Below are 15,841 nucleotides of genomic sequence, written 5' to 3' on the forward strand. Positions count from 1 at the left end.
AGCCATTTCTGTTGCTTGCCTTGCCATTTTAACCCTCTGTTCCTCCGCATGAGTTCTCATTACCTAAGGAATTGAATCTTTAAATCTTTCCAAAAGAATTGCTTCTCTAATGACTGCACATGTTGTCTCTACCTTTAATGCCCATATATATCGGTCGAAATTACTTTGTTTTACTCTCTTAAACTCAATATGAGTTTGACCAGGCTGTTTTCTTATATTCCTAAATTTCTGCCTGTATGCCTCAGGAACCAAGTAATATGCACTCAAAATAGCTTTTTTTACTGCATCATAATCCACCGATGCTTCTTCTGACAGTGAAACATAAACCTCATGGGCTCTACCCACTAACCTAGACTGTAAAAGTAATGTCCAGATTTCTTGTGGCCATTTCATCTGCTTAGCTATCTTCTCAAATGAGATAAAGAATGCTTCTGCATCCCTTTCTTCAAACTTCTGAAGAGCTTGTACAAATTTAAACATCTCCCCACTGGGCTTTAGGCTGAAAGTGCTTGTTTTCACATCAGAACCTTCCTCAGCATGTGTGATCTCTTTTCTAACTTCCAGCTTTCTAAGCTGGTATTCTCTCTCTCTCTCTCTCTCTTCTCCTTTTCTCTTTCCTCACTTGCCAATTTCTCCAGTTCTAATTCCCTTTCCTTTTTTCTTTCTCTCTCCTTCCTTTCTGCTTGTTCGATTTGAAATGCCCTTTCTCTCTCTTTTTCTTCTTCTGTTGCCTCTAATTCAAGTTTTTTTTTCATTGCCATTGCTTGTTCATGTTCAAGCTTCTTCATTTGTAACTGAAGTCTCACTACCTTCAGCTGTGACTCACTAGTTTCAGGAACTTCAAATGCTGTGCTATCACTTCAATAATGGCTGCTTTCTTTGCCCCTACAGGTAACCTCAACTTTTCAACTTACCTACCTATTCTGTTAACTTACCCTTAGATATTTTTGTAACACAATCAGAGTTATATCTTCTACTTCCAGACTAGTTTTAACCATGGATAAAGCCATTTTTGCAGTCTCACCACTTTAAAATCCCTCACACTAACTTCTGAGTTCAATGTGCTTCTTGTACTCGTAGCCTTGAGATTCGCCAACTCCAACCAATCAAGGAATTTCAAATATCCCACAAAGAGCCCCCAATTTTGTTATGATGTGGCATATGATGTGTGTCAAGTGGACCAAATCCACAATGGAAACTTGGCCACGCTATCACAATGGTTTTGCGATTTGTATTTATTATAGGAAGATGTGTGCACTGAATTCAGAAGTAATGAGTCCAATAAGACTGTTAAAGATTTTCAAAATTAAATTAAAATATTTATTAACACAATAAAAGATTTCAAGTACATACATAAGACTGAAATTACTTAATACTATAATAACTCATAAAATTCCTGACTAACCTGACTCCCAGGTTAGTCCCCTCCCCTTTAAGACAGCAGTCCAAAATAGATTATAGATTTTTAAAAAAACAAGCCAACAAGTTAACACAGTATCCACGTGACAGTGGAATTCCAAATGGTTTTCTCAAACTTCAGTTAATGGACAGAACAGACGTATGCACAAATGGCTAAGGGCTTTCTCTCTCTTTAATATGTAAATTCCATTGTTCCATATATCTTTGTAACTTTACCTTTCCCATAATATAAAAATTTTCATGTTGCCAATATTGTCAGTAACCTTTGGAAAAATAAACACACTCCTTAGCCTTGCTTATCTGGCTAGATATAAACAGACAAACATCCCTTTGAAAGCTAAACAATCCCTTCACTTATCTAAAAATGCAAATTCTCTTCACACCTTACATGCTAAGACAGCATCCATATTTACTCATTAGCATTTCACATTCATTTCTACACCTAGCTTCTTTTGATCATTTCAAGCTCACAGTCTACCTGACTCCAAAAGTAATTAAATTACACAGACAGAGCCATCTATACTCACACCCATAAACCCACTTTACAACAAACCAGAAAGATATTATGAAAATTATTATACTTTCACAACAGGGTAATGGGGGGGTGGTGGGGGGGCTGTAGAGGTGTGAAGGTGCATTGGGAGGTGTAGAAGTGTGAAGGGGCATTAGGGGGGATGTAGAGGTGTGAAGGGGATGGCGGGTCTAGAGGTGTGAAAGGACATTGTGGGGTAGAGGTGTAAAGGGGAATGGTGGTGGGGAGAGATGTGAGGGTGTGTAGAGCTGTTAAGGAGCTTGGGGCTGTATACATTTGAAGGAGAATGGAGGGTGTAGAGGTGTGAAGAGGTGTGAAGGTGTGTAGAGGTGCGAAGGGGCATGGGGTGTGTAGAGGTGAGAAGGGGCATGAGGGGATGTAGAGGTGTGAAGGGGCTTGGGGGTGTAGAGGTGTGAAGGGACATGGGGGGGGCACTGTCAAGGTGTGAAGGGGTTCACATGGAGAAGTCAGTGGAGTCAATGGTGGACTCCTGGGGGCCAATCTGGGGGGTAATCATGGTAGGAGGGTTTGGTGATGGTTAAAGGAGGCAGTGGGAGCTGGTAGGGTGAGAAGGTGAGAGTGTGTCAATGTCATGTGAAGGAGTGCTGAGGGTTGTTGATGTGGAGACGGACTCAGATTCGAGGGGTCTGAAGGATGAGGGCGTGTCTACAATAACCGAGTTGGATTCTCTGGGAGGAAAGGGACCTCTGCATTAACCTGGAAGGTGATGACAGAGGGTTGAAGGGTGAACGTGATTCCAGGGTGTGGGGGGAGGGATTATGAGAAATAGGGTGTAGGTGAATGGGGGAGGAAAAAGGTGCCAGAGTGCAGATAGAATGTTACAACCACTATTGCTGGGCTGGTCGCAACTATGCAGAGCCTCGTGTTGGAGGTCTAGAAACGTTGCATGAGCAGTGGGTCATCGGGGGTGAGCGGAGATGCAGGTCAGCTCAACTGGACAACTGAAGAGGAACCCCAGCATGTAGTTTTCAAAATGCTCGGTCCCTGGGACACATGAGAATGTGAAGGGCAAAATCTCAGCATGTGCGGGAGACTCTTTGCGCATGGCTCGCAATGGCCCTGGCAAAGACCTTTGCTTTCCTCCAGATACCTCATTCTGGGTGTCAGGGTGGCCCCAGGAAGATGATGGGGTGGGGTGTGCAAAGGCTTAGGGGCTATTGCAAGTACACCACATCAGACATGATTAAAGTACAAGTGAACTACATTGACAGAAGTGTGCTATGTGTAACAATCATTGTGTAGCCAATCAACCGCTTGTGAATTCAGAACTTCTTAACCTTTCTTTCCCTACCACTTCTTCTAAGTGCTCCCCCAACATCCGCAGCAGTGGCAGTGGAGGGTAATTTTCTGCTGGAGGCCCTGGCCCTGTCAACCACAGTGGGTGGGAAACCTCGGTTAAGGAAGAAGGAAGACATGTCAGAGGAACTGTTTTTGAAAGTAGCATCATAACAGATGTGACGGAGGCGAAGGAACTGAGAGAATGGGATGGAGTCCTTACAGGAAGCGGGGTGTGAGGAGCTGTAGTTGAGGTAGCTGTGGGAGTCGATGGGCTTGTAATGAATATTGGTGGACAGTCTATCACCAGAAATTGAGACAGAGAGGTCAAGGAAGGGAAGGGAAGTATCCGAGATGGACCATGTGAAAGTGATGGAGGGATGTAAATTGGAAGCAAAATTGATAAATTTTTCCAGGTCCAGATGAGAGCATGAAGCGGTACTGAAAAAGTCATTGATATACTGAAAAAAGAGTTGTGGCAGGGGGCCTGAGTAGGATTGGAACAAGGAACATTCTACATACCCCATAAAGAGACAGGCATAACTGGGGCCCATGCAGGTAACCATAGCCATACCTTTTATTTGGAGGAAGTGAGACAAGTTTAAGGAGAAATTGTTCAGTGAGAGAACAACTTCAGCCAGGCAGAGGATGGGGATTGTTCGGGCCTCTACTCAAGGAAGAGGTGGAGAGCCCTCAGACCATCCTGGTGGGGGATGGAGGTGTAGAGGGATTGGACGTCCATGGTGAAGAGGAGGCGGTTAGGGCCAGGGAGCTGGAAATTGTTGATGTGATGTAGGGCATCAGAGGAATTGTGGATGTAGGTGGGAAGAGACTGGACAAGGAGAGAGAGAATGGAGTCAAGATAGGAAGAAATGAGTTCCATGAGGCAGGAACAGGCTGACACGATCGGTCTACTGGGAGAGGCCTGTTTGTAGATTTTGGGGAGGAAGTAGAAGTAGACTTTCCGAGGTTGGGCGACTATCAGGTTGGAAGCTGTGGGGGAAGATCTCCAGAGGAGATGAGGTCAGTGACAGTCCTGGAAACAATGGCTTGATGTTCGGTGGTAGGGTCATGGTCCAGGGGGAGGTGGGAGGAAGTGTCAGAGTTGGCGCTCAGCCTCCACAAAGTAGAGGTCAGTACACCAGGCAACAACAGCACCACCCTTGTCAGCAGATTTGATAATAAAGTCAGGGTTGCAACTAAGAGAACGGAGTGCGGCGAGTTCAGAAGGGGACAGGTTAGAGTGGGTGAGAGGAGCAGAGAAATTGAGACAGCCAATGTCACACCGACAGTTCTCAATGAAAAGGTCAAGAGCAGGTAGGAGGCCAGACGGAAGGGTCCAGGTGGAGGGAGAATACTGGAGGCGGGTGAAAGGATCCGTTGAACAGGGAGAGAGGACTCCTGCCCAAAGAAGTGAGCACGGAGACGAAGGCAGCGGAAGAAGAGTTCAGCATTATGCCGAGCCCGAAATTCATTGAGATGAGGGCGTAAGGGTATGAAACTGAATCCTTTGCTGAGTACAGAACATTCAGCATCAGAGAGGGGAAGGTCAGGGTGTATGGTGAATACACGGCAAAGGCTGGGATTAGAAGATGGGATGGGGTCAGAGGGATGGGAAGGGGCGGAGGGGCCTGGATGGGCATTGGTATCAATAAGTTGTTGGAGCTTGCATTCCTTAACACCTGAAAGAAAGAAACAAAGTTTCTTGTTAAGGCATCAGATGAGACAAAGAATACAATGAAATTGGGGACAATGACAGCTTTGAAATAGGGTGAGTCGGCTGGAAGACTCATGGAACTCATTTCTTCCTATCTTGACTCCGTTCTCTCTCTCCTTGTCCAGTCTCTTCCCACCTGCTGGAATGAGAGGTCGAGTGTGTTCATATGGCGTTCATATAGTCAACATGAGTTTTCTTTAATATAGCCTGGTGGGACCCGAATGGCGCCTAAAAGGAGGGACAGATCAGTGCATAATATACTGTGCAGATAAAGCTAACTGATTTCAGTACTGAATCAACAAACCGATTTAAACTCAAATAAGTTAGGAGCACTTTTTACCCAGGTATTTATTCAGGTATTTAACTCTTCAACTTCTTCATTGTCAGTTTGTTTTTCACAACATAAATTTTTTTAAAATGATCAGATGTGGAAGAAACTGTTGGAGTCATACCTAGCACAAAGGAAGATGGTTGTGGTGGTTGGAGGTCAATCATCTCAGCTCCAGGACATCACTGCAGGAGTTCCTCAGGGTAGTGTCCTCAGCCCACCCATCTTCAGCTGCTTCATCAATGACCTTCCTTCCATCATAAGTCAGAAGTGGGGATGTTCGCTGATGATTGCACCATATTCAGCACCATTCGTGACTCCTCAGATACTGATGCAGTTCATATCCAAATGCAGCAAGACCTGGACAATATCTAGGCTTTGGCTGCCAAGCGGCAAGTAACATTTGTGCCACACAAGTGTCAGACAATGACCATCTTCAACAGGACAGAATCCAACCATTGCCCCTTGATGTTCAATGGCATTATCATCACTGAATCCCCTACTATCAACATCCTGGGGGTTACCATTGACCAGAAACTGAACTGGGCTAGCTATATAAATACTGTGGTTACAGGAGCAGGTCAGATGCTAGGAATCGTGTGACGAGTAACCCACCTCCTGACTCCCCAAAGCCTGACCACCATCTACAAGGCACAAGTCAGGAGTGTGATGGAATACTCTCCACTTGCCTGGATGAGTGCAGCTCCAACATCACTCAAGAAGCCAGGACAAAGCAGTCCACTTCATTGGCACCACATCCACAAACATTCATGCCGTCCACCATGGCGCACAGTAACAGCAGTGTGTACCATCTACAAGATGCACTGCAGGAACTTACCAAGGCTCCTTCAACAGCATCTTCCAATCCCATGACCAATACCATCTAGAAGGACAAGGGCAGCAGATACATCAGAACACCACCGCCAGGAAGTTCCCCTCCAAGTCACTCACCATCCTGACTTGGAAATAAATCACCATTCCTTCACTGTCACTGGGTCAAAATCCGGGAACTCCCTCCCTAACAGCACTGTGGGTGTACCTACACCACAAGAACTGCAGTGGTTCAAGAAGGCAGCTCATCACCACCTCCTCAAGGGCAATTAGGGATGGCCCAGCCAGCGAAACCCACATCCTGTGAATGAATTTTTAAAAAAATGCACCTATTCCAGTAAAGAAAGTACCAGCGGGAGGAGAGAATAGAGGTATTGAAATCCTATGGGTTTTGACTCTAGCAAGATATCTACAACGCCCACCAGCCCTCAAAACAATGATGTAAATCCATCATAACTGGGCTACATTGCCTTTCTGATATTTTAGTGGCTTACATCCAAGTGGCAGAAAAGTGCTGGCTGTCCCATTAGCCCTTTTTTAACCTTTAGACAGTTCATTAACATTGAGAGGTCAGTGAACAAAGCAATTGGAGGCCAATGTCAATGGGCAGCCTTTAGGCCCTCTCTCCAAAATCCCTCATAATTCACTACTTGGAACATTAGGGCATGAACTGAGTAAATGGAGGATGCCTATACTTGATTTTGGGACACGGTCAGGGCCTTTTATAGAAGCAGTGATTAGGTGCTCCAAAAGTGACAATTAAATGTGAACACTTAGGCTTTTTTAAAACTTAGTATGGAAGGTAAAATAGATCCAGTTAATTATGTTAATTCATTTAATAGCACTATGATTTAGGTAAAGGAACATTAATTATATGACAGACTAAGCACATGAATAATTCATGTTTCTCAGAAGAGTGTACCATGAATATATTAACCAGATAGATTTAAGTGGTCTGTTTTGATGTAAACACAGGTGTAGTGGTGTCGACCATTACTACTCACTGTCATACTGGGAATAGATACAAGTTTAGGTACCATTCAGCTATAGAATTATAGAAGCTTACAGCGTAGAATGAGGTCATTCGGCCCATTGTGTCTGACAAGGAGCCATCCAGTCTAATCCCACTTTCCAGCTCTTGTAACTTTTATATTACTGCACTTCAAGTTGAATATCCAAGTACTTTTTACATGTAATGAAGGCTTCTGCCTCTACCACCCTTTCAGGCAGTGAGTTCCAGTTACCCACCACCTTATAGGTGAAGAAATTTCTCCTCAGATCTGCCCTACTCTAAACCTTCTACCTCTTACCCTAAATCGCTATCCCCTGGTTATGGATCCCTCAATCACTTCAGTTAGGTTTCGCCTCAGCCTCTTCTCTTCCAAAGAAAACATCCCTAGCCTATCTAATCTTTCCTCATAATTAAAATTCTCCAGTCAAGGCAACAAACCTCCTCTGTACCTTCTCTAGTGTAATCATATAAGCCAGATAGTGCGGTGACCAGAACTGAAAGCATTGCTTCAGCTGTGTCCTCACTACTGTTTTATACAGTTCCAGCATAAACTCCCTGCTCTCATGTTCTATACCTTGGCTAATTAAAGCAACTATTCTCCGTGCCTTCTTGCTTACCTTATCTACCTGCCCATCCACCTTCAGGGTTTGTGGATATGCACTCCAAGGTCCCTCTGCTCCTCTATAATTCTCAGTATCCTACCTTTTATTATGTAGTCCCTTGCTTTGTTAGACTAGCAAGGGAATACATGCTGGATTGAACTCTGTTTGCCACTGTTCTGCCCACCTGACAAGTCCATTGATAACTTCCTGGGGCAGAATTTTACATTTGGTGTGCGGGCACGCGCCCAACATGTCAGAATGTAAAATGACACGCGAAGATGTCAGGTGCACGTCCCAATGTCATCGTGAACTCGCGCGCTGGAGTCAGCTGTGCGTCCGCTGATAATTTAAAGGCCTATTAAAGCCATTAACTAGATAATTAAGGTGAAATTTACACTGCCTGTCCAACCTTACGGTTGGTGGGCAGGCGAAAAGGCCAAGCGGCCTTTATGTTTTTTAGGAAACCTCATCCACGAGCGGGATGAGATTTCCTAAAGCTAATACTGATGAAATAAAAACTTTCTTCTGAAAATAAAAACATGTCCCATTTCCTGTGACACAGTCACATGAGGGGACATGTTCCATTAAATTTTTAATGTCCTTATCTATTTTTTTAAAAAGCGAAAAGCGCTTCAATCTCCCTTAGGCAGCTCCGTGCCTCAGGGAGATTGAAGCATTTTTTCACGCGTATGTGCGGACTGTGTGCTGGACCTGGCTCTCCCTCCTCCCTCTGCCCGCACAGAGCGGGCCTTAATTGGCCTGCCCGCATGAAATCACAGTGCGGAGCTGATCGTGGGTGGCAGCCAGCTCTGCAACCGCCCCCACCCACTCCCGCCGAGCCCACCCGACCAATGGAAAATCCTGGCCCTGAAGCCTACAGCTCTCTTTTTCATTATCAACCACAGGGCTCATTTTGTGTTTTAATCATACTCCCTAGATACAAGTCCATACCATTGATGCATACCACAAAAAGTAAGGCATCCAGTACAAAGTCCTGCAGAGCCCGACTGCAAACAACCTTCCAGTCACAAAACACTCATCAACCTTTGCTTTTTGCCTGAGATGATTTTGCATCCAATTTGTCAGTTTGCCTTGGACACCCATGAACTTTTACTTTCATGACCAGTCTGCCATGTGAAACCTTATTAAAAGCCTTGCTAAATCCAAATAGACTACAATAAATAGGTTTGTAGTAAATAGACTACTACCCTCTTTGTTAACTCCTGAAAAAAATTCAAATCATGTTAGTCAGACATATGTTAGTGCTGCCTGTCTGCTTAATCCATGTCTCTCTAAATCAAGATTTATCCAGTTTCTCAGAAATTTTCCAATTATTTTCTCACCACTGAAGTTAGGTTAATTGGCCTTTGATTACTCAGTCTATCTCCTTTTCACTTTTTACATAATGATACAACATTAGCTGCCTTCCTGCACCACACCTGCAGCCAAAGAGGATTGCATAATAATGGTCAGCCTCTGCTATTTCTTCTCTTGCTTCCCTTAACAGCCTATGATACATTTCATCCAAGCTGGGGATTTCTCCACTTTCAAAGATGTAATGCTTCATTACACTTCTATTCCTAATGCCTTCACTCCCACTATCTTAATTTTGTTTAACATTTACCACTGCTTCCTGATTACAATGTCTGTATCATCCTTCTCTTTTATGAAAACAGATGAAAGTATTTATTAAGAATCATGCCACGTCCTCCACCTCCACACACAGTTTACCCTCATGAACTCTAATAGGCCCTACTCTTTTGTTAATTATCCAAAACTTGAGTTGCTGGGACTTGAAGCAGAAACAGAGCTATGCAATCCCGTAACCAATGAATCAGATAAAGGATTTACAGTCCTGTCACATTCAAGCACAAATGGTAGTGGACAATTAAACAACCAACAACAGCAGGAGATGCTATGAACATACCGATCCTCAATGAGAGTAGAGCCCAGCACATCAGTGCAAAAGACAAGTAGTGAAGCAGTGTAACCATCTTCAGTCAGAAGTGCTGAGTGAATAATCCGTCCATCTTGGCCTCCTCCTGAGATACTCGCGGTCAAGGTACCAGTCTTCAGCCATTTCGATTTACTTTGTGTTACATCAAGAAAAGGCTATGTGCCCTGACAACATCCTGGCTGCAGTGCTGAAAACTTGAGCTCCGGAAGTAGCTGGCTTCTTGCCAAGCTATTCCAGACCAGCTACAACACTGGCATCTACCTGACAATGTGGAAAACTGCCCAGGGTGTCCTGTCTACAAAAAGCAGGACAAATTCAATCCACCAATTAATGCCCCATCAGTCAACTCTCAATCAGCAAAGTGATGGAAGGTGTCGTTGACAGTGTTATCAAGCATGAACTTACTCCCCAAAAACCTATATACTTGTGCTCAGTTTGACTTCTACCAGGACAACTCCAATCTTGACCAATCCTGTGAATCCAAACATGGACAAAAGAACTGAATTCCAAAGGGGATAGTGAATGTCCTTGACATCAAGGCAGCATTTGACCAAGTGTTGCATCAAGAAGCCATAGCAAAACTGAAGCCAGTGGGAATCACGGGGGAAACACTCCACTCCTCCATCATCCCCAACTCCTCATCCCCTTCCCATGCCACTGCAGGTGCTACATCTGCCCATTTACCTCCTCTCTTCTCACTGTCAGCATAAGAACAAGTGACAGATGGGTCTGTTGAGGGCATGGGGGGTATGGTTGGGGGAAAAGATTTTTAAAAATTGGATTAAAAAAGCAGTAAGGATGGAGGAGAGAGTTCATGGTCTGAAGTTGCTGGATTCAATGTTAAGTCTGGAAGCCTGTAATTGGAAGATGAGGTGCTGTTCCTCCAGTTTGCGTTGGGCTTCACTGGAACATTGCAGCAGGCCAAGGACGGACATGTGGCCTTGAGCGCAGGGTGAAGTGTTGAAGTGGCAAGTGACAGGAAGGTCTGGGTCATGCTTGTGGACAGACCGAAGGTGTTCCGCAAAGCAGTCATCCAGTCTGCGTTTGGTCTCTCCAATGTAGAGGAGACCACATTGGGAGCAACAAATGCAGTAGACCAAATTGAGAGAAGTGAAAGTGAAGCGCTGCTTCACTTGAAAGGATTGTTTGGGCCCTTGGACAGTGAGGATGGGGGAGGTAAAGGGGCAGTTGTTGCACCTTCTGCGAGGGGGTTGAGGTGTTGGGGGTGATAGAGGAGTGGACTAAGGTGCCCTGGAGGGAACGGTCCGTACGGAATGCCAACCGGGGTTGGGGGGGGAGGTGGGGGGGTGGCGGGTGAAGGGAAGATGTGTTTGGTGGTGGCATCATGCTGGAATTGGTAGAAATGGCACAGGATGATCCTTTCAGTGTGGAGACTGGTTGGGTGAAAAGTGAGGACAAGGGGAGAGACAGGCATAACTGGGGCCCATGCCATGCCTTTTATATTCGGAGGAAGTGAGACAAGTTTAAGGAGAAATTGTTCAGTGAAAGGACAAGTTCAGCCAGATGGCGGAGAGTGGAGGTGGATGGAGATTGTTCGGGTCTCTGTTCAGGGAAGAAGCAGCGAGCCCTCAAACCAGCCTGGTGAGGGATGCAGGTGTAGAGGGATTGGATGTCCATGGTGAAGAGGAGGTGGTTAGGGCCAGGGAACTGGAAATTGTTGATATAATGTAGGAGATGAGATCAGTGTGATCTCCTCTGGAGATCTTCCCTCCACAGCTTCCAACCTCATAGTCTCCCAACCTCGGACAGCCCGCTTCTACCTCCTACCCAAAATCCACAAGCAGGACTGTCGACCATCTACGGCACAATTCGGGAATTCTGTTCACTTGCCTGGATGAGTGCTGCTCCAACAACACTCAAGAAGCTCAACACCATCCAGGACAAAACAGTCTGCTTGACAGAATTGAAGCAAACTACTTTCTAGTTAAGACTCATGCAAACCTGACTCTTCATTAATGGATATCCTGAATTGAAGCTGTGATATTACAGTATAAAGATAATGTAATAAAATTTACCTTTTTTTGAAATTCTGTTGCATCCAAAAGACTTAGTTTTGTCTCTGAATAGAGGAGGACATTTTCTGGGATTTGTAATGTTCTGCTGGTGAGTTTTGGGGATAAGCTGAATTAAAAGTTTGAACCACCAGATGGCAGTGTTAGATTTGCCCATCCCTCAACTCTTCAACCTATTGCCAGTATAAAGTAGGTGAAAATAAAACTCCCAACAAACATGCTTAATAGTAATAGCAAACTAAACCATTTGTTAACCCATTTTCTTCTGATAAATGATTGCGCAAGAGCAGAAAATGGCAGAAATCATTGATAGAAATTTTTATATCATATAATTTAAGCAAGATTTAATAAAAACAGGAACTTGATGAATTTACAGAAAAGGAGATTTGGCGATAATCTGCTAAATAATAGAACATATATTTTCTGCTATTTTCACTCTGTTTTCATTTTTACCTCGTAGTAGGTAAGGGCAGAACTCGGAAAAATAATTAAGAATAATGAGGATTATAAACATTTCAAGAGCAATATTTTTATTCTTATAAATGTCAAATGTCATCTGTAATTCCTAGACAAGTTGGCTATTTTTAACAATCTGTTTAACAATGCCATAATTTTCAAATCCCAACCTGCCTCCCATTTCAACCTCTCTTAAATCACAGAAATTTAATGGTGCAGAAGGAGGCCATTCCGCCCATTGTGTCTGCATCAGCTCTCCAAATGAGCATTATGACCTAGTGCCATTGCCCTGCTTTTTCCCCATAACCCTGCACAATGTTTCTATTCAAATAATCGCCTAATGCCCTCAATGTTCTTTGCCTATTTGCAGTCTTTCACTCCATCACTTGCTGCTCTCTCCGAGCACAGAGAAGATGAGGCTTTTTGACTTTCCACTTTTCTACTGGCTGATGCTATCACTCTGTATCATATTTCTGCTTTACTGGTCGATGTTCCTTCCTCCATAGCCTCTCTCTCTTGACCGCTCTATAAGGTATGGGAGTCCACATACTTGAAACAAACTTCACTTGGAAATTTCCTCATCAAATGGTCTCCTACAAATAACACAAACTATTAAACATAAGATTGTGTTAACAAATCAAAAGTCACAGATATTAAATAATTTCCCCCATGCTCCTTGCATGGTCAGAGGTAAAATTACAATGTTTAGAGCTAAATTAATACAAATTATACCTTTCAGAGGGAGAGAAGCAATGAAACAGATCTCGCCTATAATTAGTGAATAAACAGACAGCTCCATTCCACTAGAGGGTGCTTTTTTACAGTGGGAACCAAAACTTCTTTAAAAATATTGCATCTTCCCGTTCCGTTCTTTGTTATTTGGAAAAACTATTGCTTATACACACCATCTAAATTCAGGACTTGTTATACAAAATTGGAAAATTCTAAGTGACTACATTTCCTCCAAATATTCCCCAGGGGAGTCATGAACAACATGCCTTTCTCCAAACAATGTTATTCTAACTAAAATGACTGGTTTCATTACAAATGAGATGGATGTCTCATAGAGAACAAATGGACTCCAAACAAATAAACCCCCAGGAATAAATATCATTTATCTCAGAGTGCTGAGAGAGGAGATTGGAAATAGGAGAATGTTCAAAAAGGTTGACTAAATATTCACAAGGCAACTATAAAAAAGTCTTACTTCCATACCATGTGAAATGATAGCTTTATTATAGGCAGTAAAACTTCTGGACCATCTGTGCCTTAACAATCCAGTAAATAGCAGTTGGAATGGATTCAGAAAGGCACCATCTTGTAGAATCAACCTCTTCAACTTCTTTGAGAAAGTGACAATCCAAGTGAATTGTGGTAAGCCTAGTGGTAATGTGGTGTAGCTCACGTTCCAGAATGTTTTTGATAATGTTTTTCACAAAAGTCTATCGATTAAAGTCCAAGCTATGGGGATGAAGGGTAAGCCCTGAAAATGGATGAGAAACTGGGTGAATGGTAGAAACAACTTAGTGGATGGATGGATAATTCATCTAGATGGCTGAATTGAACAAGCGGTATTACTGTCCTCTTCCAAAATTACCTTGTGTCCTAGAATTCTCAGTTAAACTGATGGTACAGTCTTTCCAGCATTTCCAGCTTTCTTCAAGTTAGCTTATACTCAGCTCTTTTCTTGTGTTCTTTCTCAGATTCCAGCTGCTCCTGCTAATTGTGTGTCCTTCTCATCCTCCTGCAGATGATGATGATGATCTTGAAGATCGTGGGGAGGGTTGTTCTGTAAAACACCCTGATGTAGCCAGACATCTGAAGCACTGCTTTAAAAGAACATTACTGTACGATATACAGATCCTGGAGATACATGGGCCACATTGTATCTGTGCTGCACCTCAGTTTGTGGCTGCTGCAAGAATGCCATTAGCCAGGACTGAAGAAGGTAGCTGTGGTCTCCAAATTCGCTTCAACTTTAAATAAAGTTCAGTGCTAAGACCATTAATATTGACCTACAATGATATTCTGGTGGTAACAAGCTAAACATGGATGAGGTTTTTTCTTATGTAGGCTTAACATTGTGGATAGGGGCTCAGATATACAAAGGAGTATCAAGAATCATCCCATGTACTTTCAAGAGACTAGCAGTCTGGTGGAATTGGGCATGTTACTGTTGCTGATCAGTGGAAGGGGAGATGCAGGAACATAGGACTGAGGGAATTGGCGGTTCTAAATAAGCGATTTATTTAATGTATGTGTTGAACAGCAAACTAGCGAATACTGGTTATGTCCCTTAAGCTAATCTGAAAGGAGCCAGAGAATAAAAGCTGATGGCCATGGCCAGCGACTGCCACCAATAGTCCTTTTTATAATTCATACATGGGATGGGGGCATCACTGGCTGGGCTAGAATTTATCGCCCATCCCGAATTGCCCTTGAGGTGGTGGTGAGCTGCCTTTTTGAACCACTGCGGTCCATGTGGCGTAGGTACACCCACAGTGCTGTTAGGAAGGGAGTTCCACGATTTTGACCCAGTGGCAGTGAAGGAACGGCAATATAGTTCCAAGTCAGGATGATGAGTGACTTGGATGGGAACTTCCAGGTGGTGGTGTTCCCATCTATCTGCTGCCCTTGTCCCTCTAGATGGTAGCGGTCATGGGTTTGGAAGGTGCTGTCGAAGGAAGCTTGTTGAGTTCCTGCAGTGCGTCTTGTAGATGGTACACATTGCTGCCACTGTGTTCCACAGTGGTGGAGGGAGTGAATGTTTGTGTATGGGGTGCCAATCAAGTGGGCTGCTTTGTACTGGATGGTGTCAAGCGTCTTGAGTGTTATTGGAGTTGAAATCATCCAGGCAAGTGGAGAGTATTCCATCACACTCCTGACTGTGCCTTGTAGATGGTGGATAGGCTTTGGGGAGTCAGGAGGTGAGTTACAGGATTCCTAGGTTCTGACCTGCTCTTGTAGCCACAGAAGGTATATGGCTAGTCCAGTTCAGTTTCTGGTCAATGGTAACCCCCCAGGATGTTGATAGTGGGGGATTCAGTGATTGTAATGCCATTGAATGTCAAGGGGTGATGGTTAGATTCTCTCTTGTTGGGAATGGTCGTTGCCTGGTACTTGTGTGCCGTGAATGTTACTTGCCACTTGTCAGCACAAGCCTGGATATTGTCCAGGTCTTGCTGCATTTGGACTTGGGCTGCTTCAGTATCTGAGGAGTCATGAATGGTGCTGACCATCATGCACTTCTGACCTTATGATGGAAGGAAGGTCATTGATGATGCAGTTAAAGATAGTTGGGCCTAGGGCACTACCCTGAGGAACTCCTGCAGTGATGTCCTGGTAATTGGCCAGGTCGGATTTGTCCTGCTTTTTGTGTACAGGACATACCTGGGCAATTTTGCACATTGCCAGGTAGATACCAGTGTTGTCGCTGTACTGGAACAGCTTGGCTAGGGATATTGCAAGTTCTGGAGTACAAGTCTTCAGTTCAATAGCCAGAATATTGTTAGGGCCCATAGCCTTTGCAATATCCTTTGATCTTCAGCCATTTCTTGATCTCGTATTGAGTGAATCGAATTGGCTGAAGACTGGGATCTGTGGTGCTGGGGCCCTTTGAAGGAGGTGGATCGTCCACTCGGCACTTTTGGCTGAAGAT

Source organism: Cetorhinus maximus, chromosome 4, assembly GCF_964194155.1.
Source record: "Cetorhinus maximus chromosome 4, sCetMax3.hap1.1, whole genome shotgun sequence".
Classification (NCBI taxonomy): Eukaryota; Metazoa; Chordata; class Chondrichthyes; order Lamniformes; family Cetorhinidae; genus Cetorhinus; species Cetorhinus maximus.